This window comes from Pseudorca crassidens, chromosome 20 (genome assembly GCF_039906515.1).
Source record: "Pseudorca crassidens isolate mPseCra1 chromosome 20, mPseCra1.hap1, whole genome shotgun sequence".
NCBI classification, from domain to species: Eukaryota; Metazoa; Chordata; class Mammalia; order Artiodactyla; family Delphinidae; genus Pseudorca; species Pseudorca crassidens.
In genome coordinates, this window is record NC_090315.1 from 41,662,322 (window position 1) to 41,685,955 (window position 23,634).

The 23,634-nt window shown below is 44.9% G+C and overlaps 1 protein-coding gene and 1 long non-coding RNA gene across 2 annotated transcripts in view; one reads left to right on the plus strand and one right to left on the minus strand.

The window, feature by feature from the left end:
- CDH11 (cadherin 11) overlaps positions 1-23,634 on the minus strand; it is a 143,829-nt gene that overhangs the window by 63,753 nt on the left and 56,442 nt on the right. Inside the window, exon 2 of the mRNA XM_067718759.1 lies at positions 19,414-19,541. The gene's annotated coding sequence lies outside the window, so the exon portion shown is untranslated. The remainder of the gene's footprint in view (positions 1-19,413; positions 19,542-23,634) is intronic.
- On the plus strand, positions 1,471-12,011 carry LOC137214682 (uncharacterized). The gene is made up of 3 exons (XR_010939001.1): positions 1,471-1,638; positions 10,328-10,874; positions 11,944-12,011. It is a non-coding gene; the product is annotated as an uncharacterized lncRNA (long non-coding RNA).

The following is a 23,634-nucleotide window of genomic DNA, read 5'->3' on the forward strand; positions in this document are numbered from 1 at the left end:
CCAAAAGCCCTTTGTGTTACAGCAGAAAAATTTCCACTCCCAATCATATGATTTAGGAATGAATACTGGTTTGGGTCTCAGAAAGCCTGTGTGTTTCCAACCCTATCATGCCTGATGTCAAGCCTATCAAATCATAGTGGGCAGGTCATTAACTTTAGTGGAAAGCAGGGGTGCTAGACTTAGCAAATGAAAGTACAGGACATCCAAATAAATCTGAGTTTCAAAGAAACAACAGTTATTTTTAGTACAAGTATGTCTTATAAAATTTGGGGGACATATTTATACTAAAACACTTCGTTGTTTATCTGAAATTCAAATTTAACTGGAAGTCCTGTATTTTGTCTGACAAAGTGGAAACATTTGTACAAATAAAGAACTGGACTAGGTAAGCCAATCTTCAAGCTTCAAATTATTTTTATCCTAATTTCCAGAATCATTTTGTCTTCAAATATCTTCTCTGTGAACTCAGAATTCTCTTGCCTATTTCTTCACAGAAGCAACATCACTGGGCAGAAGAGATCACACTTGGGTAAATGTTGACAGTTTGGGAGCTTTTAAAATCAGTGTAACTGAGGTCAGAGAAAACCACGGAAGGATTTTAGATTTCCCAGGAGAAGGTAGAATAGGCCATTGGATATTGACAGGCGACCTACAGTGTAAAAGGCCTAAGGATGAAAGAATTATCTATAGTGCTAATTGATTGAGGAATTAGGAAGAATGAATGTTCTCTTTCATCCTCTGACTTGACACTGGTTCTGAGAAAATAACCACTACCCAAAGCTGAGAGTCAGGATCATTCATATTAGGAGCATGTGCCATGCTGGATTAGCAGGCAGCTTCCAAGGTCATTTCAGGAGGCAGCATTCGTGGACCTTTATTCACACACACACACACACAAATTAATAAAAATGCATTTGCCAAACGTGCCCTCAGCATGAAGTGGGAACCTGGTGTTAAGCAGAGGGAATAACAAGAGGATGTTGTCATGGTCCTCAAGTCACCGAGTGTCTCATGGTGGTGGCGGCGGGCTGGGCAGCAGCCTGGAAAATTGGGAAACAATGTGGAAGGTGCTTTGATGGGGAAGTGAGAGAGCTGAGAGAACTCATAGGAGACTCACATAAATGAGGGCACGAGCACGTGGTTGGGCAGAGAAGACTTAACTTGATAAGCCAGAATTAAGTCTTGAAATATATGAATGAATCAGATGTTCAGGGTCAGACCAGCGGGAACAAACATCTAAGGCGTGGAATTAGATGCTGTGTTCGGGTAACAATGGGAATGTGGGACTGTGAGAGCACAGGAACTGCTCAAGAAGAGGAAGTGGGTGAGGCAGGAAAGGTAGGCACAAGGCAGACCACAAGCAGAAATAATAAATAATAATTATAATACTGATAGCGTTTACTCTTTGGCCAATGCAGGTGAAGGCAATGCTTGAATTCATACCTGTACTGCAGCATGGAAAGACGGAAAGTCAGCAGCAAGTCAGCTGACCATGCAAGAATAGCCAAATGTCCATCACTGTGGTTCTCCTCTGTCAAAAATAAATGGGTGTCTGCTTCAATTAGTCATTTTTCATCGTTAGATGTGTTAAGACCTTAGAACTCAGAAGCAGCAGAGTGCCTACGACTCAGATTTAAGGTGAGTGTGTTACGGCTGTGGGGGAAAAACAAAACCCAAAACCAACCACATCTGTCCCACCTTCAAGGGTTGGTGGTTGGGGGAAGGGACAGAGAACAAAGGGAGAGGCAGATAATATATTGTATTGCATGCCTGCAATAATTAGACCCTGAGCTAGGAGCGTGAATGGTACTTGAACTCCTTACAGTCTTGTGATGTAGGGATAATTATTCCTACTTGACAGATGAAACGGAGAATCAAAGAACTTAAGTTCCCCAAGTTCTGACACCAGATAAAATGGCATAACCTAAATTTGACCCCAGCTACAGGAAATAAGCTCAAATACACGTGCCAAGCATTCTCCAAATCCCTAACAAACTCAGCCAAAGAAAAGTGGCTCTTGGTATAACAGAGGTGGTGTCTATGCAAAGAAGGAAATTAATTTTATTCTGATTTCCCCTGATCTGTACTGTATGTACCAAATCAGAGCCCTCTTTGCAAAATTAAGGGGATTAGTTATCTTTCCATTCAGTCAGAGTGGCATTATACTTGCATGCAGACATTCCTAGCTAAGCAGAGGAATATCAAGTTTTTACAAAATCATTCAAGAGGTGAGACCTAACCCTGATTAGCGTTTCAATAAGAAGCCTAAGACTAAATAGAGACTAAGCACAGGATCACAGAGGCAATTAGGCATCTTCTAGACAGCCAAGCTTTTCCTCAGACCAATCGACTTGGAGCAAATGAGAATTTTTTTTCCTATCTCTTTCTTTTTTCCCCCTGTTGTGAAATGCACTGCCTTAAATAACTGAGGAGGTGACAGCAAGCCCGTTAAAGAAAACGTTTGCCCATTAAGTGAGGCTTAATTAAACAGAGCACAGGCTAATTGCTCTCCCATCTAATAAGTGGTACACTGGTTAAAATCATTCTATTTACAGTGTTTGGTCTGGGAGGCCTGTGATGACACCCTACCAGTAAACTAGGGGAAAAAAACACACAGAGGTTTTAAGAAATCACATGCCACTTTGCAAAGCAATGGATGAACTGGAGATGTGTACATGCAAATGAAGTTGATCAAATATTAATATTTATGTCCGGTTACTCTCTCTTTAGATTTACTCAGAACGATGAAGCTACATTCACTTATCCCTTTAGATGAGGCATTTGGAATTACTGATAAAAGGCTTAGCTGTAGTACCGTGAGGGTCTAGTGATTGAAATTCTCCAAGAGTGCATCATCAATGCTCCATGACGATGGGGCTCGTATGTGTTTTGTTCATCATCTTACTTCCAGTGGGTAGCTTGATATATTGAGCACGTGGGAAGCATTCAATGAATACTTGTTGATTGAGTCTGTGGGAAAAGGCTTATAGTGGACACATTTGTGTCTAAAGTGGTAATCCTAGAAATGAGCTTGGATGGTATTATAGCCTGAATTGTGTTTCCCTAAAAGATGCTGAACTCCTAACTCCCAGTACCTGTGAAGGTGACCTTATGTGCAAATAGGGTCTTTGCAGATGATCAAGTTAAGATGATGATGAAGTCATTAGGGTAGACTCTCATCCAATATGACTGTTGTCCTTATTGAAAGGGGACATTTGGTCACTGGGGAACACCATCTACAAGTCAAAGACTGCCTGAGGCCCCCAGAAGCTAGGAGGATGGCAGGGCACAGATTCTCCCTCACAGCCCTCAAGAAGAAGCCCACTCTGCCAACACCTCAATTTTGGACTTCTGGCTTCCCAAACTGTGAGACAAATTTCTGTTGTTCAAGCCACCCAGTTTGTGGTACCTGGTTACTATGGCAGCCCCAGGACACTGACACAGAAGGAGAAGGGCAGAGTGCAGGCTGAGCAAGACGGGAAAATAGCCCATTGTGATTGTCAGTTCTTCCCAGCCACCCGCCCCCGGGCCATGAGCTTACACCCCCCACCCCATAAGCCATGGGCACTGCTGTGGCCAAGAGCATGGCGTTTAAAGCCTACCTCTGCTCTTCCTCATCACATGCCTTCAGTTGAAAAGCGGGGGAATAGTATAGCACATTTCTCCTTGGGTGGCTGTGAGCATTAAATGAGATAATTCTTGTGAGGTGCTGGACACTGTATGTGGCATGTAGTAAGTGCTCAATAAATACTATTTCTTATCATTGTCAGCATTAAAGCCTCAGCCCCTAGAACTTTATAGTGTTGAGGTCAATTTTACATTTCTCTGGTTTGTCATCGAATCAGTGTGCACATGGCTGTGTCTGGACTGTCCACATGGATCTGGCTGGTAACGTATGGTGCTTGGAGTCCAGGTGGGCCCCTCACCATTGGAGGGTTGTGGCCAAGAATTCAGGCTGTTCACACTGGCTTTAACAGGTGGTCTCCTGCCCTATATCATGCCCCACCCCACTGAGCACACACACAGATTTATCAATAGGAGGCACTGGAATCTGCAAAGGCCTGGCCATACTGGAACTGACCTTGGAGGCCTGAACAACAGCAGGGCAAGCCAGGGGCTGGGCTGCTGAGTGAGCGTGGCAGTGGCCTCGGTGAGGCTGCTGGGAGCCCAGGTGATAGCGAGGGCTCTAACTCTGACTAGCGTTTCAGTGGGAATCCTCAGGTGAAAGAGAACACACCTGTCAGTCAGAAGGCAAGGGGGCTGCAATGAGGGAGGTTTCTAGGTCCTCCAGATCACCATACTGTGTAATGTGTCCAGAGCTCGATGATTATTATCTTACTTACCCCTCACAGCAACTCAGTGAGGTAAGAATTACTATCTTTACTTTACAAATTAGGAAAGTGAGGTTCAGAAGTCCTTTGGTAATTCCGGGCAAAGTCGCAAAGCACATCAGTGGCTGGTATTCCAACCTGGTGGAATCACAGAGCTGCCCCAGCTAACCATTATGCTCCACTGCCTGCCGGCACTGTCCCTGCTGGAACGTTGCCCTCAGCGGGCAGTATTTAAGCCAGACTGAAGACTGCAGTATCAAGTCCCTCTGCTGATAGTTTATAGTCACACACTTAAAAAGGCACAAATGCTTCTTGAATACCAGTAGTACTCATCCTTAATTTTCCGCATTGTTTATGAGATGCCTAGAATGGAACGATCACAACAATAATTCATACTTTATAGCACTTTGTAATTTACAAAGGACTTGCACACACATTAGCTCATGTTACACACCAGCCAACAAAAGCGAGGGTTATTATTATCCTTGTTTTATTGATGGAGAGTGAAAGAACAAGTCAGACTAATGTTCAGAGCTACTAGTGAAGGTGAAGGCTGCTATCTGAGAGTAGGGCTTAGGCTGAAAATCCTGCCCCGAGAAAGGAAAAACTTTCCTTGAGGGGGAACAGGGTTTCCAAAATCAGCTCCCGTTTGGCCTTCTTCTCATCCAGGAGGACACAGCTGATTAACAGCGGCCAGTGGTAGGGGGGGCTCACAATCACGGGGTGCTTATTCCATGCTGAATACTGCACCTAGCACTCTATGTGCTTTATTTCATTAATCTGTGCACAGCCCTATGGGTTTTTTTTACTACTGTTATCCCCATTTTATAGGTGAAAAATTGAAACTCTGAGAGGTTAAATAACTCACCAAAGGTCACACAACTAATACCACCCCTGACCATCTGATCTTAGAGGTTCTACTTTTAGCAATTTGACTGTAAGGATTGCCCAATTGGTACAGCCTTTCTCATAGAAAACAAATACTCTATAGTATCTGTTTTCTTTCTTCCACCCCTAGAGCCTCCTGACTTCACTGCCCCTCGCACCAGGTCAGATTCAAGGCTTGGCTTCATCTGCTCAGGACTCTTAGAGGTGCTGGGTCTGATACTGCACCTGCTTGGAAGGTACCTGCTGTGTTCCTCCTCTGTACGGACTGTGGTTTGCAGTTAAAGAGATTAATTTTGTGCCAACACCTGAATCCATGCATCCAAATGTCCTGTTGGAGGCAGCTTCTAAGTCACAGAAGACATGCAGACCCATCTCATCAGAGTCACAAGTCACTGCTCACCACAACCCACGTTAAGTGGCAGGACCTCCTCACGGCCTGCAGCCATCTTGTCTCTGGGTGGCTCTGACGAACTTCCAATATTCTCCCAAGACAGTGCTCTTGCCACTTCTAAAATGATTCAAAACACAGATCCCCCGGAAGAGTCCCAAAGAGATCATCAGTGAAGACGGTGCCACAGGCAACGAGTGTCCAGCTTCCAATGGGAGGTGAACTCTGAAGGCGAGAGGGATCACCGGGGTGCTAGGGTTTCAACTTGTTTGCAAACATCCATCACTTGACTTTGCCTCAAATGACTTGGAAAAAGAGGGATTTGAGATGGGAAGACAGAGGACTGTAAAGGAGACGACAGGGCAGCTGGAGATTTTTTTCGCAAGAATTTGGGTAAAAGAGGAAATGAAATATACCGTGGCCTTGGCTTTCTGTCCACTAGAGGGGGAGAGTGGAGACATTCAGGGGGCTGACCAAGTCACTTCACAGTGGCCTGCCACGTACCAGAGAAAGCCAGAGCGCCCAGACTGAGGAAGGCTCACTGCTATAGCTAAGAAGCTCCGTTTTGGATTTGAAGTATTAATTCAACTTCCTTCTTCTCGAGTCACTTACCAGCTGTGAGGCAGCAGGCAAATTAGTCAATCTTTCTCACACTCTGTTTTCTCATTTGAAAAAGGGAGATAAAATGCTCCCCAGCCCGGGCAAAGTGGTGGGAATTAAATGATACAAAGACAGCATCCCTACGTGTCTGACACGTAGTAGGCTTCTTCCTCTTTCTGTTTTTTCCTCTCCAGTCCTGGATCCATGAACGATGTATCTTCTAACTAGAAGAATTCAGCCCCCACCTTAATCTTGGAAACCTGAGCTCACATCTTCACTTATCTGGGATCCACACATTACAGAAAGCACCCAGTGCCAGCCTCCTGTCTACATCATCACATAGCCCAACCCGAGCCAGAAGCACCCGCAGGTAGAAACCCTGATGAAGGCTCATGGAAAGCAAGAGAAGATGATAGCCGTTTCTATTGTTGTTGTTTTGCAATGGGCTGTTTTCCCTGAGAAGCCAGTAAGCATACCTTAATACCAACCTGCACTTTTTTTGGTTCACCTGTGATCATTTCTTATAGTTCATAGATTTTCAACAGAAGAACCACTGAACCCCGGGGCCCCAGAGTCAAGCTCCTCCCCCTAACCTCAGTTTACAAATAAGAAAGCTGAAGCTTAGAAAAGAGGCAAAACTTGGTCAGGCTAACTCTGTTGGAGGGAGCATTATTCAGACAGAAGTGTCTCTGCAGACTGGCTTCCTTACAGGGCTAAGATGAGTGGAAGCCTCCGGCCACGGCCAAACAAGGCCACTGTTCCTGCCAGCGTGCAGAGCTGGGCAATTACAACTGTGGCAATCCCTAGCTGTCTCCTGGTGGTATGCAAGCAAATGTCATTATCAGTGATTCTAAGGAGGAGAATAAACATTTATCGAGTTATTACTATGTGCTGGGAACCGTGCTAAGTACTTTACATGCATTGTCTCATTTGATCCTTGCAGCAGTCCTATGAGTACAAACAATGCCCCAGCACAAAGATGTCCACGTGTTAATTACCAGAACCTATAAATGTAGTAAACTGTAAGGCAAAGAGGACTTTGTGAATGTGGTTTAATTAAGGGTCTTGAAATGGGCAGATCATTCTGGATTATTCAGGTGGAGTCAGTGTAATCACAGGGTCCTTATACAAGGGAGGCAGGAGGGACAGAGAGAGAGAGAGAATGGATGAGAGAAGCAGAGGATGAGGTGATGAACTTTGAAGGCAGAAGAAGAGGCCATGAGCTGAGGAACCCAGGAGACACCTAGAATGTGAAGAAGACAAGTAATAAGATTCTCCCCTAGGACCTCCAGAAGGAACAGAGCCCTATGGATAACCTGATTTTAGCCCATGGGGCCCATTTTAGGCTGCTGATCTCCACAACTGTAAGATAATAAAGTTGTGTTGTTTTAAAGCCACTAGGTTTGTGGCAGTTCGTTACAGCAGCAACAGGAAACTAATACGCCCATTTAACAGATGAGAAAGCAGAAGCTTCACGAGGTTAAAGCACTCAGCAGAAGTCACACGTAGCGGTTCACAAGGAAGCTGAGATGATGCACAGAGGGGGACGCCATAGCTCCTTCTCCTCTGTGCTGAGCTACATCGCGCTGGGGAAGGAGAAGGAAAGTACAGTTTCACAATTTAAAACATGCAAGTCCTTCTTCAACCCTGGGAGACGGTCAAGACGGTCACTGCTTCCTGCTCCATTAAAAACAAAAACAGACAAACACGAGCACAAGAGAGAGTTACTGTTCTGTTCAAAGTCACAGTTAGAGGAAGACCCAAAATTCCAACCCAGGTCATTGTGTGTGACGCCACTCCCGGCCCATGCGCTGTGCTTCTTCTGTATTTTGTGGGGCACTTTAGTTGGCACCACCCTTCTGCAAAGAGGAGCACCCTGTTCATGGAAACCAGCACATGGTGCCAACAGAGCCCAGCGGAGGCCGTGCCTGTTGCCACCTTCACAGGCTAACGCTCGGGCCAGCTCGAGGGGAGGCCGGCCCTCCAGGGCCAACCTGCGTGCCTGTGCTCTACAAACCTGGCTATGACCTGTGTTCCGTCATTCACTGCGAACTTCTGTTTAGGAACCTGAATTTGGAAACACCTGGATATTTGGAATTGTATAGACTCAGGCATTGCCATCACTACCACCCTGAGCCCTGTTCAGGAAGCCGTCTCTATGTGACAGGCATTGTTCTAAGTGCATTAGAGGTAATAGCTCCGTCAACTGTCACAAAATCCCTATAGAGAAGACACTAATTATTGGGCGATTACAATAATCACCCCATTGTTGAACACATTTGACAAATTATCAAAGAGGAGCACAGAGCAGTCACTTTCCAGCAAGAAACAAGATTAGAACCTGGCCATTCCCACCGCTCAGTCAGACCACTAGTCCAGACCCTTCAATGAGGGGAAAAAAGCAAACACTCTGAAATAGGCAGGGATATATTTCAGGAAGTATTAATCTTTTATTATTATTTTTTATTCTTTTAACTTCTTTAAAAGCTAAGAAAACTGTAATGAAATTGGGAAAGAGGATGTCTGCTGCTTGAGAAAGACTCCCGTCTCCTAAATCTCAGCTCCTTTTTACTCTACAAAGATCTTTTTTTTTTTTTTTTTTTTTTTTGTGATACGCGGGCCTCTCACTGTTGTGGCCTCTCCCGTTGTGGAGCACAGGCCCCGGACGCGCAGGCTCAGCGGCCATGGCTCACGGGCCCAGCGCTCCGCGGCATGTGGGATCTTCCCGGACCGGGGCACGAACCCGCGCTCCCCGCATCGGCAGGCGGACCCCCAACCACCGCGCCACCAGGGAAGCTCCGAAGATCTAGTTTTAGTTATGCTTCCTGAACGCAGCCAAACAGTGGGGACTGCCGGGATTTGGGCTCTGGCGGGAGATCGCAGAGCTTCTGTTTAGATCTCACTGCTTAGGTTAATGCGTCGTGATTCCTCCACAGGCTGTTTCCCAGGATGCTGTTATTTCACTGTCTGCTGGGGAAGAAAATGTCCCCGTGAAAATAAATGAAATGCAGCAGTATTTACAAATCCTGAGTCAGATTTCCATCCTGTCCAACAGGATGAGAATTTGACCCATTATTTACACTAGTAAGCTGAGAATGACATCAAAAGCTCTCTTATGAACTGCAGGGGAGATAATGATTTAAGTGACTTCAATCTAGACGTGTGCTTTACAACAGAAATGTGTATCTGCTCCTTCTACAGAGGAGAAGAGAAACAGCATTGACTTCTATATTTAACGGGCAGGACACCCAATTCCAAGCCTTGTTTCTAAATATCCGTGGATTCCACATCTCTATGGTTTCACTTAGAAATTCTGCTTGCCCTGGAGAAATAGGATGCATATAAACGTCCAGGGAGAGACAGAGCCCTAAGTGGAGGTGGAAACACCCTGAATGCCTGAAGAAGAGAATTCAGCATTCTTTATGCAGCCTGCAAAGCAGATGTGATCTCCTTTCTCCCGGTCCTCCTTTTCTTGTAAGACACACCCCACCTCCACAGATGCAGGCACACTCATACTGATCACTCATCACAGGGGTGCCATAAGAACAAATGAGAGAAAAGAGAGGAGAGGGTGCTCTACAGAGGGAACTCACTGTCATCGTTGTCATTCGTGTTATTGTTGTATTCCAGGGTCTGTTTTTTCTGGGCACCAGGAGCGTGGTATGGGAAGCATCTAAGTGCTGGAGCCAAGGAGGGCTAGAGATGAAGTCGCAGCCCCACTATTCACTGTGGCTTCCTGGGCAAAGCAGGAGCTGGTCTGACCCTTCACTTCCTCATCGGTAAAATGGGTATGAGCTTCCTTCCTATCAATGTCAGTCTGTCCCATCCCTTTTTTCTATTGGAACTAAGCTCAACTCCCTGAACAAGATTTACTCTGAATAAGATTTACTGTAATTTAGCATTTTAAAAAAATAACAGCTTTCTTGAGATATAATTAACGTAAAGTCCACCCTTTTAAAGTGTACAATTCCATGTTTTCAGTAAATCTGCAAAGTTGTATATCAATCCACTGCTATCTAATTCTAGAACATTTCACAATTCCCCAAATCAAAATCATAGCCATTAGCAGCTACTATATTTAGAGTACAGTTTACTAATCAACATCCTGTTCTTCTTCAAGGTCTAAGAAATCTTCTCCAAAGTCCACACTGAATTACTCCTGAACTTACAGTCGGCACCGAAGTGTCAGGCGTTTCATGTGCACCCCTCTGGGGCTTCCAGATTGACAGCTGAAGTCTCCCCAGCCTTCCCAAATAGACGGTATGCTCTTGGAGTGCAGAGGCCATACTGCCTGCATGTTCTTGCCCAGCACCTCAGCTCAGGGCTGAGCACACAAGGCGGCGCTCAGTAAATGCCTGGCTCCTGGCCGACTGGCCAACCAGCACTTCTTCCGAAGACCAGCACGTTTGTCATCCGTCTGCTTCTCTGAACGCCAGTGCCTCCACAAGCTGTCATGTTCCATGATTATTCTCCCCAGAGCATGTGCTGTTAATTTTTCATCTTAATGAACTGTCCAGTCGAGTTTAGCAACGGGAATAGTGATAGAGGCACAGTAAACATGGCTTATATCCTGCTATCGTCAGAAGCCTTCTCCCCACAACACTGGCACATAATTGGAATAAAATATCTCAATGGCTACAAACATCATTTGTCAAGAATAAAGTGGGGTAAGTGCTATTTCAAAAATTCATACTCACGGGCTTTATAAACACGGATTATTGGAACGTTCCTCCAGTTGATATCTGCTCAAGTATTGAAGTGCATGGCTATTATTCTCTCTGTTTGCTTGAGTGAAACCACTTTGGGTACCAAGCTACGTGTCAGCCCCAATTTTCCAGAGTATTACAGATGCACATTCTTTCCTGGTGGGATTGGGGTCAGGCAAGCCAGAGCAGGCCTGAAAGGCCTGTGTTAATGTGCAGATGCACACGAGAGAAAGCCATGATGCAGCTGTTGGCATCCCCAGAGTGGAGCGCTCTGGGGACCGATGCCACTCCGATCTGAATGGTGGCCCAGGAGGAACTCAGAGCGAGCGCGAGAGCAAGAGAGAGAGAGGGAGGGAGAAAATGAGGAATAGAGAGACAGGCGTCTGAAAATTCTGAGCAACCCAGCAGCACGGAGGAGCTCACGCTCCAGCCCTCGGCCCCCCACAATTTTCTAAGACAGGCAACAGGCATCATATTCCTGTCGACCCATAAGAGAAACATTCAAGAATTAGGTGTTGGTTTAGTCATTCATTCAAGAAATATTTACCGAGCTACTACTAGTGTGGACCACATTGCTCTGGACGTTGAAAATATAGGGGTGGGCAAGGCAGACCATGTCTCTGAACCTCGAGGGGTTTAGACTCTCATGGGGGAAACAACTAATAAAAAAGTAAACCATGAAAGGGAATAGACATTATATTCACACATTATGATGACTCCTGTGAAGGATAAGACAGAATAATGAAATACTGAATAACCTAGGGGTGGATGTGCCTTTACAGGTTGTGACATCAGGAAAGGCCTTGCATAATGGAGAGCCATGCATGTGAGGGAACAGAAGGTGCCAAGCCCCTGAGGCTTCTCCATTAGGTGGAAGTATCGTGCCTGGGGTCCACAATACCTTTACGGGCTCACAGGAATGTTTCAGTTTCTTTTAAGGTCAGAAGAAAAATTGACCTTTGAGGGTAAAGATTATATTCATCTTCATACCAAAGCAGCCATAAAATATAACATTTAATTATTTTAATAGAAAAAGGAGCTCATAAAGGCAAAGATGCCCAGGGCCCATGAAGACATATCGAGACCCCCAAGGTACCAAGGCACTCAGGAGTCAGGAAACCCACCTGGAAGAGAGGATCCTTCACAGCATCTTCAGACAAATGGAGACTGAGAAGGAGAACTGATGCAAGAGGATGGAGTGTTAAGCATCATGAAGCACAGGTACCCTCAGCAATACGGTATGGATGGAGAGTTAACTGGGAGGGTGGAATAGGGGCTTCAAGACATGAGAGGGGCTGGGGACTGGATCATGTCAGTCTTAGGAGCCAGGCGGAGGAAACTGCAATTTATCCTGTGAAAGACCACCAACTTCTGAAGCTTGGAGTTTTAGACTGAAGGAACTTGATACAATTTAGACTGTAGAAAAATCTATCCTGCTGCAGCTCGGTGGAGGAGGACTCGGGAGGAGATCAGGGAGCCGGATGTGCTCCCATGATCCTGGTCACCAGCGACTCTGGCCCCTCCCGTGTGAGCACAGGCTGCTCCCTGCCACTGTGCGGTCCAGCGCAAACCCTGGACAAGAATGCAACTACACAAGCGAAAAAGACTTTTTCTTTGCCCAAAGCATGATGTGAATGGTTTAGGGACATTGAGTAACAATGCTCCTGGGTCCATTTTTCAAGTGGAAATTCTGAAAAGAGATTGGGAATGTTGAGAGATCCAAAATAGCATCTGTTATGGACAGAAATGCGATACTTAAGGGAACTTGCTAGATATTCATTTAGAGAGGTTCCTTCTAGCTCTTGCAGGTATGTGGCCAAACTCTTAAACATGTTTTCTTTAAAAAAAAAAAAAGTATAAGAACTGTTGCTATGGAAACCTAACATCATTTCAAATGGTGCTTAGATTCTAAAATTCAGAGCCTCTTGAAAAGATGAACTCACTGGCCCCTCCACAATTTTTCTAAAGCCTCCAAATGGAGGCATTTGCCACGTGTCAGGCTGCAGTCTTCTAGATTCTCAGCAGACACAGTTAATTGGTGGCTGATTTTAATGTCTTGTTACCCTTCCTTCTCTGCTCTCTCCAACTGCCTTGAGCTCTGCATGCCCCACAGGGCACAGGGTAATTTGGGTTAGTAGCCTCTGGAGGAAATGGTGAGTCTCTGGCTTGGAAATCACATGGGGCTGGGAGGGCTGCTGGGCAATGGCCTGATTTTTTCCTGAAACATTCTGGGAGCAGCTGAACCTTCCTGATGGGCCCAACTGAAGAAAACAGGTAGACTTAGAAGGGGGTCAGGGGAGCCCTCTTCACTGGCATGAGTTCCATGAGAACAGGAACTGCAGTAATCTTAGTCACAGGTGAATGTGTGGAGTTAGCACAGTGTAAGCAGTCAGTAAGTGTGTTTGATATACGAATAAATCAATTACTGAATGGCCAGGAAGTCATTCCCTGGTGATTCCACCTGACCCCTCTCAGGTTCACCTACTTTCTTCAGCCCAGATATGTTTATCACCCCACAGACACTGAGTACCCAGCCTGCAAAGAGCATGCATAGGTCTTGGCACAAAGCATGAAAGAATGTCACGGTGTCTTTCAGGAATTATTTGATGAGCGAATGAATGAATACCTGAAAACAATCCTCCTGGGCCCAGAGCACTTGACGGCAAAACCATATCACACTGTCTTCTTGGGTTACTTCCTGCCTGTCACAGTATTCAAAGTGCCTCTCACGTTGAGAACAAACTATTCCTTGCCATGTAATGCACGGAGGAAATGCACAGATAAACAAGCAGTGTTCAAGTGCTTTGATCTTTAAAAGGAGGGAACCCTACACCAGCCTTTGAGATGCCGTGTTGACTCTGACAAGCAGAACAGAAAAGTCACACTATCTACATGGCTGGTTGCTGGAAATGAAGTGGGTAGATTTCAGCGGGACTGTCTGTTCCCATCCTGGACCACTGGGTCCAGAAGGGAAGTGTGCAGAGAGCGTGATCACCTGCCTGAGACTCCCCTACTTGATGAGACAGGGGAAGATCCTTTCCCAAAGATGAGTGTCAAGTGGGTAGCAAGGGGCCCAAAGAGGGGCCCCTCCTGCCATCTCCATCCTGGGGGTACATTTGCTGCTTCTGGCATCTCAGGGAAACTGACAAAGAGAGGAACGTATTCTTGGTTTCAAGTACATCTTGGTTATCTTGCTAAGTAAGTGCTGGGGAGAGAGAAGAAGCTCACCTAAGTGTCTGGGTAACTGACCTCCAAGCTGTACCTCGATTAGGCATTACGTTCATACAGCTGTTGCATGGAACATGGGGGAAATGATTTAAAAAAATCAGTGACTCAAGATGAAGGGTCTATAAGAATTAATTTTACTATTTTTGCAGCTTTTCTGTAGGTTTGAAATGTTTTAAAACTTAAAGAAAGCTTAAAATCAGAGAACAAGCAACAAAAACAAGGGGGGAAACTTAATAAAGTTTTCTTTTTAAAATCAAGGTGTAGAACAGTGTACGTACGAGTGTTTACAGTTGGATACCACCTACGTATACAAACATGGAAGAAGCGAGTACATGGGTGTGTGGTTGTAGCGTCGTAACTGCCTGGAAACTCTCTGGAGGGTCACACAGAAAACTGAAAATAGTAGCAGCCTCCAGGGAAGGAAATTGAGAGACTAGAAGATAGGGATTGAAGGATGCTTAATTTTCTGTAGACCTTGTAACTGTCTTACCTATTGATATAAACAAACAAACAAACCACCTAGTCATGAATATTTTGCCTCAAGAACCTCTGCACTTTTCTCTTTGCTTGAAAAATCCTTCCTGATTGTCTCCTGGTAAATTCTGACTCATACGTCACATCTAAACCCAAAGGTCACCTCCTCACTGAAGCCTTTCCCGATTTTCTCTTATCAGAGTCAGTCCCTCTGTGCTCCTACGAACCCATGGAGCTAAGAAACTCTAAGCCATGGTTATTTTCTGCTGACCTGGCTCCACCACAAGAAGGGGTGCTCTTTAAAGATATGACTTTGGTACAATTGTCGTGTTGATACATGTGCATCTCGTTCATTGCTGTATCGGCACCTAGTCCAAGGCCTAAAGTAGGAATGGTTCTCAAGAGATGATTGATGATTTTCCCGTCCCCATGGGTTGCCTCTCACTCAGTGCCTACATTCAGCAGCACACTGCGACATTAGCCAGCAGCACCTAGGTCTGTCTCCCTTATAACCCACGTGGAGATTTATGATATGACCACCAAAAGAATTATAATATAACCACCATCCAACTTGGTTAAGACCAGAAGGCAAGACACCAAAGAATTGGAAGAGACACACTGGAGGCACTACGGTACTGTACTGAGGCGTGGAGGCCCCAGCTCTACACGTCGCTCATCGTTTGGCCCTCAGGAAGTTCATTCACCTCTCTGAACCTCCGTGTCCTCATCATAAAAGAATCAGGACAATGGCACATACCAAAGTGTTGGTGACGTCAAACAAGACAATGAACATAGAGCACGTAGCACAGTGTCTGCACATGGGCGTTGCATTAAACATCAGCTCTCACTGTCCTGATCAGGAGGGTCTGTGCACTTTGTTCACCATTCCTTAAATAAAGCAAGATTACAGAACCATGGCTTCGGTTGAAGTTTGTCCTTTAGTACTGATTCTGGCAAAGGTGGGATATTTACATTACCTGGCACATGAGAGCTTCCTGTATCCCTTAGTTGACTGCATTAGTGACAGTCACAGTGTACACACTGAGGATCTGCAAAGGAGTCAGCAAGTGAACTGAGTGTCTGTTTATGATTCTCAGGGCACCAGCTACAGACAGATACTTGGCCTCTTTCTCCACAGTGGCCTATATCCCAAAACAGGAAATGTGCCTTCACAGACAGACCCAGCAGGCAGCGGGGTTAGGAGGCAGGCTGCTGACATTTCACACTGTCAGGGACAATGCAGAGCCTGGTGGCTGCTCCAGAGCAGGTGAGCTGCCCCCCCAGGGGGCTTTTTGGGATTGATTTTTATGCAAATGTTTATGCAAATGAAAGGTAATTGGGTGGCCTGTGATGATCAGCCCCTGCTGATTATCAGTCAGGAGGGTCTCAACGTGTGTATACTTTTCATGAGGATAACAACAAATACTTTTCGCTTCAAGACGTTCGAATCTGTGCCCCAATGCCCTACTAAAAGCTCAGTGTGGTAGCGGGGCCAGGAAGCTCTGTCCTGTAGCTACTCAGGTCATTCCTCTCCTGCTCTGAGGAGGTGTCTAAGTAAGAAAAATGTACCAGGAACGGAGGTTCAAGTGGATTTCCCTAGAAGTCAGCCAGAGAGTTGATCCCTAAGTCCAAACCACTTCACAACCATTTGTGAGAAGTCTTTCTCTCTACCTCCCATCCCCCTCTCTTCCCTTCCCACTAGGATTCTGAGTGCTTTATACAGAGCTCCTTGACTGTAAGCTCCTTGAAGAAAGGGAAAGAGCCTTTCATCCCTGCCTGTATCCTGGCACATCACAGGCACTTGTTCAAGGAACACGGCCATCCTGAATGGATTGGGGATCAAGAATCTGAGTCTTGAGCCAAAGTTGTAGGTAAGTTTCATTTTGCCCTTCCAAAATCTTATAGTATGATCCAAGTCCTTTCCTGCCTCTAGGCAAAAAAAAAAAAAGAAATCCTATGTCTAAAACAAGAAGATTATCCTGAAAGATCAAAGGACTGTTCCATCTGTACCATCCTGTGTTTTTTTAAGGGTGCTACAAACATTAGAATAGTTTACCTTCCTCTCCTTGGAATAAAAGCTATGCAGAACTCTTCGAAACAGGCTGTTCTTAATTTCTAAGTGGGAAAAAAAAAACACCTAAACGATTTCCTAGAAGACAAATTAAATTGAAGTACTTTCCATTTAACTTCTGACTCTGTTTCATTGATACCTCATTCTAATTGTCCCTATTACCAAGAAAAAAAGGAAATGTCAGCCGCAAGTCCTACTGAAGAATTCAAAGGTCGGAGGAAATGAAGAGACCCATCTGGCTTGGCAGAAATGAGATGATCATCATTCACAGGCATTTCCAGAGGAGGGATGCATTCCCTCTGCTGAGCCAGGCTTCAGAGCAAATGAGTGCAAAATGTGCTAACATGAGAGGAGTCGGCCACATAATTTCCAAGTCATACTGGTGCATTTGCAGGAAAGCATGGCTCTGCCTTCACTAAGAGTGTTTTCATTCATTGGTTTATTCCCATGACAAACATTGGCCAGAACATGGGGGAAAGAGTAGGGGGCTCCCCAAATTGAAATTTTGTCCCAGAACAAACCCACATTAAAATATGAGTGTAAAACACCTGGAAAATCACCAAAGATTTACACGCCCCAGTCACAGGGGCTGACCATCTAAGTAAAAATAGCTTGTGTGGGCTGCAGGAAAAGTCTTAGCCTTACGTGGAGGAAATGTTTTTGGTCCATAATGGACCAGATTAATTCTGGGGAAGACAAAAGAAAGGAGTAAGCAAAGATAAAAGCTCTAGCTAAAGTCAGACCTCCAAGGATAAAAACGTCCAAGGATAAAAGTATGGCAATATGGCCATAGGCAAGTTACTTTTCTAAAACTCGGTTTTCTCATTTGTAATATCTTGGATATTAATAGAATCTATCACAGTAGGTTTTTGCAAGGATTAAGGGAGGTGATACCTTTCAAGACCTTATGTGCCTGACATATCGTAAGCACTGAATACCTGTTAGCTGTCAACATTGTGACTTTTCTCTCTGTGGTAACATCAGGTCCCCTTCTTCATCTTCTATTTAAACTATACTTAAAGCCTCTATTCATACATTTAGTAAATATTTATTGAGAACCTACTTTGCACCAGATACAGTGCTTGCAACTGGGAGCCTGGTGGTTCCAAAATAAGGCCAATCCTCAAGAACCTTCAGGTCTAGCTGGGAAGACTGACAACTAAACAGGCAATTACAACCCAATGTGGGAATCACAGTAAATGGTGTAATCTCGATGACTAAAGCCTAGGAGACACCCAAAGCCCAGTCTTCAGGGATCAGAAAGAACTCCTTAGAGGTAGTGAGGTCCAAGTGAAGGTATAAAATGAGTAAAACTTAGCTTGTGAAGACAGGGAGATTACTGGGCTTTGGGGAAATAAAGGTTGTGCCTTATAGTAGATCCTAGAGTGGACGTGTACAGTGAGGGTGGGTGTGCAGAGAGCAGCTGAGAGTGACTCTGGACAACAGAACAGTGGCCCCATCAACGAAGGGTCCTAGAAGCCTGAGAAGGAGTTCAGATCTGTAACATCGAAAGCAATTAAGTAGCAAAGTAACATAATCTCTGGATTTAGGGACACTGTTCAGGATGTGTATGAAAGATGGATCATGCTGGAGCTGACAGGGGGAGAAGTAACACTGGAGGCAAAAAGATCTGTTAGGTGGCAGCTGTGGCAAAATCTTGGAGAAAGGGGATCTGGCTTGCATTTGGATGGTGGCAGTGGGGATAGAGAAAAATAAAAATGTTTCAGAGATAGTCAGAGAGTAAATCAACAGGAATCAATTGCTATTGGGGTAGGGGTTGGGAGGCATGTGGGATCCCTCCCACGTTTTTGGTGTGAGTGAATTTTGGTGCTGTGGCTGAAATGTGGCACACAGGACAAGGTAAAGCTTTAGAGGAGAAAATCATGACTTGCATCTGGCCCCTGCATTTAAGGCACTTGATGGACACACACGTGGAGATGAGCCACCGACACGTGGAAGGATGGGTCTAGGACACTAAAGTGTGGAAAGTCATGCTGGTCGAATTAATTCTTAAATTTTTATCTGAATATTTGGACATCCTATAAAATATAGCTCCAGTTACCACTGAGCAGATAAAGGAGGTAAATACATTCATAGAATCCTAAGACTTAAGGACTGTTAGAGACTCTGGATCCAACCACCGTTGTGTCCCAGAGAAGAGCTCCTTAACCTAGGGGCACACAGACAATGAACGGCAGAGTCAGGTCTTGGAGTTGAAGTCATCCTCCTGGCTTATGATCTAGTGCTCTGTCTTTTGAGATCTAAAAGGTTCAGCCTCCTAGCGATCTCTTTTCCTCGTGGGATGTAAGCCACCTTGTACATATTTAGAGAATTGTTTTCAAAAGAAGAAAATGGGATAAAAAACAACATGTCGGTTGCCTTAGTCAGTCTATCCAGCTGAGCTCTTGCTAAGGAATTATAACCCCCTTTAGTTCCTTCTTTCTCCTCTGAACCTTCTATAGTCAAAAAAAAAAAAAAAAAACCCAAAACAAAAAACTACCATCATCCTTGTACGGGAACATAATAGATGCTCCATAGAGATAACCCAATAACCACAGTGAATAATCACATTCCTCAAAGCCCAGGCCTACTTCCCTGCCAAATTCTACTCCGGATTTGTGAAGGTTCAAACCACCGCAGGTTTATGCGATGGGCCTGGAAGCCATCGTTTCCATCTCCACAAATACAGTTACATTTGAAACACTCAGTAACGCCGGTCCATCTTACCTTCTTCACCCATTGGATACTTGCTGCCAATTTCTATAACGCAAAACTCCACCCATCTGATTGGTCATTCAACAAATGGCAACAGGAATGATCGTCAGGAGGCCACTGAGCTGAATATACAGTGATTTCTGCAAAAGGTGAAAGGATCGTCAGTAACCTAGAGGTGACATGAATCAATAAAGTGATACACTAGTAGACACTGGGGGTACACAGTTGCATAGGACACACTTTTCTCAGACAATAACGGTCCAGGTGTAGAAAGATGTAAACAAATTATCACAATTGTGTGCAAACTGGGAAAAACTTGTCATGGATTTAGAGGTACCCACAGGATGGTTTGATGAACCATTTGTGCATCTGGAACTTTGATAACAAAGATAAAAGCAGTCATACATCCAACTTCTTATAATACGCTACATACTTTACACGCATCTGCTCTAGCACTAATGACAAACCTGTAGGGGAGACAGGAAGTCTTAGAGCCGGTTGCTGATAGAATCCACATTTTACTGGCGTCCAAAGCAAGTTCCTTCCCTCCTAAAGGGAGAAGCACTGTTCTGGTGCTGTCGAATCCTCATGGAATGACAGACTCAAGGGCAGAGAGTGACAGTGGTGGCAGTTGTGATAGGAGATGTCATCCCCATGCTGGCAAAGCAGAGCACTGGGCTGACAGAGCTGCAATTCTTTGTCAAGATGACATTCCTCTCCGCCCCCCTCCTGCTCTGCACCACATTCTGGAGTTTCTGTGTGGGGCTGTGTTCTGCCTCGATTCGGGTCTGATTCATCTTCACGTCTCCTGAAGTGTCTAACACGTTTCCTAGCCCAGAGCTAGGAAACGTGTTCAATGTATATTTGCTGAATGAATGAAGAGAGGAATATGGAGTGTCTGAACAGCTGTCGTCTTCCAAAACTGAGGCACTGAACCAAGGAAGGTGCGGCTGGCATAGCGTCCCTAACACAGCAGCATAAAGGAGTTCTTGAATGTCCTTCCTCTCCAGAACTTCTACCTTCTAGGATCAACTTGGGCTGCACTAAGGGCTTAAACAGCTTCCTACTTTGACTTTATTATCTTTCATTTTTCCTAAATCCACTTTTCCTTGGCTCATCTTGGTTCCACCTAACAGCTCCTCACACACAATGCCTTCTCCAAAACAAACAAGGACAACAACAACATGTGAAAAACCCTCTGGTGAAGGGCTGAGGATGAACTGATCTACTGAAATCTGTTCATGGCTCCCTGATTTGGTGACTGTATCAAGAACAGGAAAACTGTCCTAATGTGTGCTATTTCCAGGATGTCAAAGATAGAGTAGCAGATGCACATGGAGTCATAAAAGATGCACATGGAGTCACAGGGGGCAGTTCATTCAGCACATAACTGATAAGGAAGGACCCAACTTGCAACCACATTGTAGCCAGTTTCCAGCAGCCCTCCCCCAATGAATCACACGCCCAGACATTCATGCCCTTATGTGGTCCCCTTCCATGTGACTCCGAGTTGCCCCTGGGTAACCAGTTAAACACTGCAAAAGTGATACTATATGATTTCAGAAGCTGAGTCATAAAAACCTGGTAACCTGTCTTGTGTTCTTGGAAAGCTTCCTCTGGGAGAAGTCAGCTGCCACGTCTGAAGTCTGAATGCTCTAGACCTCCATGCTGTGAGGAAGCTCCAGCTAGCCATGTGGAGAAGCTGCATAGATAGCGAGAGAGATGCCCAGCCATGTCTAGCTGTTCCAGGCATCCAAGCTGAAGAGCCAGATGGTAAGCCAAGGTGCCATCTTGGACATCCAACCCACTCAAACCTTCATGTGACTCCAGCCATCTGACTACACAGCATGAGAGCCCAAGCAACAACTGCCCAGATGATTCACTCAACTCAACTGTAAGAGGTAATGATAAATAGTTGTTATGAGACACTAAATTTGGGGGTGGTATGTTACCCAGAAATGGATGAATAGGAGACCATAAACAGGGATGGAACGGGCATTTGTTGCAGTCCTTACCAATGTATTCTCTTTAAATGCATATATCCACTCTGGGTATCATGAACTCATCAGGGTATCTCACCCCACCACTCAAAAAGGTCAAACTCTTGCCCGAGGTGTACAGCCCATAACACCCAAGGTGGGATCAGAATCCAGCAGTGCAGACTTCATAGCCTGTGTTTCTTCTCTGCTCTCCAATCAGTTCATGATACAGCCATTGTGCTCTTAAAAGTTTACTTCTCTAATCTATAAAAAGGAATTGAACTCCCACTTGGCCTTGCATTCTTTACCTCCCTGCAAAATGTCTCCTTTAAAACTCCTTTCACCAAAAGCTTGCACTGACAATTAAGAGCCATGGAAGGAAAGCAAAAATAAATGGGTGAATTGTCTATGATTCTGATCACTGCAAACATTTGAGAAAGAGGGCTCTGGGTTCTGTGGACAATGTCTGTAGTATACAATTATACCATCTTTCTTAGAAAAAAAAATGAACAGAAGAAATCTAAGTTGTTTTTGTGCTTTTAACAGAATTGATGGGAAAAAAGAGTTCATTAGGTTTGAGAGGGCTGGGCAGGTATAGTGCAGATGTTCTCTTTCTGCATTGGTGTTCTTGGTTGGAATGTTCATTTTCCCTCTCCCCCCAGACCTTCCCCACATCTAATGACTCCCCCGAGGCCTGGAATCGTGTGGTCCCTTTTGAGACAGAAAAATACAATGCAGCCCTGCTGCACGCACTCCTACCTACTCTCAGGGCATCTTCCCTTCATTTCCCAAGGCTTGCATGCCATCACGGGCCCTCTTCAAGTACGGGAAACACTGCTCTCTACCAGCCCCTTCCATTGCTGTGCTCGGCTACCCATAGTACTGAACCTCTTAGAGGCGAAGACACTCCATGCCATATATTAGTTCAGAGACTGAGAAATCAGGAAGAGGAACACCATGAAGCCAAGGGTGTAAAGTGGGATGGAGAAAATACTTGGCAAGCATATCAAAATCAAGGAGGAAACTCAGGGACAGATGGGGATGTGACTGTGGCAAATTTCTTTTGCTGAGCTCTGACTGTATTGAAGACTCAGTACATGCAGAGCCATATCCTTCCCTTTGACCCACGAGTCATGCTGCCATCCCTCTCTTAGGATTTCTGCTCCAAATCAAATACCCCGGCTTATAGCTCTCCATGTGTGGGTCTTCTTCCGGAATGTGGGCTCAGCCCGGGCAGGTGTGTGCCAGGATCATTGTCAACAGCACTCCAGCAACAAAAACACCAACATATAGTGCTGTGGGGGAGGATAAGGGCTGAAAGTATATGTGAATTAGATTAAAATAGTCCCCGCCCCACTTACTCCATCAGTGCATGCTTCAGGATCCTCAGGCCACTAACTGTGCATATACAGGTATGACACAGGGGTGATGGGTATAAAAGGGAAAGAATTGCCATTGAGTGGAGCAGGGTAGCCCAAGGAGAGAGTGACAGCTCCATTTTACAGGTGAAAAAACTGAGGCTAAGTGGTAAATATCCAAATTCATAGAGCAAGGAAGCAGCAGAGACCAAATCACTAAAAAATCTACTTCTTTCCTGCCAGCTTTAAGAACCCACAACGAGACCTACTTCCCCGGGTAAAGTATGCCCGTTTCTCTCGGATGTGATAACATAATTTCTACTTTTTGGTATAACAACACAACAGGGAATTTGAGATATTTTGGTATGGAGCTGAGTAATACAAACTATGATTAAATACATTACTATTAAACGATAAAATATCAGGTTTTTGAAACTTTTATTGGGCATAGAAGTCAAGCAAAGGCCATATACTTTTCTGTTGGTCTAGAAACACCAAGTTGTTTTGTTGATATTGCTGTGTGTTTTTCTTGCTCCACAGACAGGAGAAGGGGCACAGGCAGTAGAGCCTGGGTTCCCTGCAGATGCGGGCTTCTTCCTTTTATGGGTGTCACATGTTCCTGACATTGTTGAAGGGATGAATAAACCCAATTAAATACTCACCACTGGGTGTTTTTCTTTCCTGTTATTGCCCAAGTTCCAAAACCATACGGTGAAGCATATTTTATAAGATAAATTGGTAGATTATGATTAAAAAAAATGAGGGAAGAAGCTATTAAATGTGAGGGGACAGGACTTAAAATCCAGGCTTTGCCTCTTCCAAGCTAATTTGACTTTGGCAAGAACTTTTTGAGCCTCAGTTTCTTCACTATAAAATGGGGATATTAATAACTCTTT